Below are 809 nucleotides of genomic sequence, written 5' to 3' on the forward strand. Positions count from 1 at the left end.
ATTATTTTTAGATACTACGAGCACTAACATGTCAAGCAGGTCCTTAAGAGATTTCTCTGCACCCATTTCTGCAAGATTTTTATCTTCCATTGTGTAGCCTCATATTGAAGCAAAAAGTTTCCAACTAGACCCAGAGTTAATTTTCATAATACAAGGTCACAAATTTGGAGGAGAAATATCAGAAAGTCCTTATCTACATCTTGTGACATTTCTGAAACTTTGTGATATGGTAAATTATGAAGGAGTCTTGGCGGATGCAGTTTGATTGATGACATTTCCTTTCAGTATTAAGGATAAAGCAAGAACTTGGTTATATTCTCTCCATCCTTAAAGAATCACAAGTTAGGAACAATTGGAGAAACAATTTCTGAATCATTTTTTCCCTCCAAGCAGAACAATTTATATGAGGAATTGCATCACAAATTTTGCTCAGGCATATGGAGAATCATTATTTGAAGCGTGGAACAAATTCAAGAGTCTACAAAGATAGTGCCCTCTTCATGATTTGGAAAAATGGCTGACCCTGCACATATTCTATAGGGGAATTTCTTTCTCAGATAAGTATTTGTTAGATTCATCAACTGGAGGTTCTTTTATGGACAAGAGTGTAGATGAAGCATATATGTTAATTGATCAAGTAGCATTGAACCTCCATGAATGGTCAAGCAAAAGTTGGATGGAATCTCCCTCAGAAATTCAAGAAGTACAAGTCATATATACAAGAGAGCCTGTCAAACAAAATACAATTCAACCATCCAAGAGTTTTGAAATCCACAAGTCACAGAATGTCTAGTGAACAGTGTAATAAT

The 809-nt window shown here is 35.1% G+C and overlaps 1 non-coding gene across 1 annotated transcript; it reads right to left on the minus strand.

Moving 5' to 3' along the window:
- Positions 1–401: 401 nt before the first annotated feature.
- On the minus strand, positions 402–507 carry LOC121993358. The gene has a single exon (XR_006115219.1). It is a non-coding gene; the product is annotated as a small nucleolar RNA R71 (small nucleolar RNA).
- Positions 508–809: the final 302 nt, after the last annotated feature.

This window comes from Zingiber officinale, chromosome 6B (genome assembly GCF_018446385.1).
Source record: "Zingiber officinale cultivar Zhangliang chromosome 6B, Zo_v1.1, whole genome shotgun sequence".
Taxonomy (NCBI): Eukaryota; Viridiplantae; Streptophyta; class Magnoliopsida; order Zingiberales; family Zingiberaceae; genus Zingiber; species Zingiber officinale.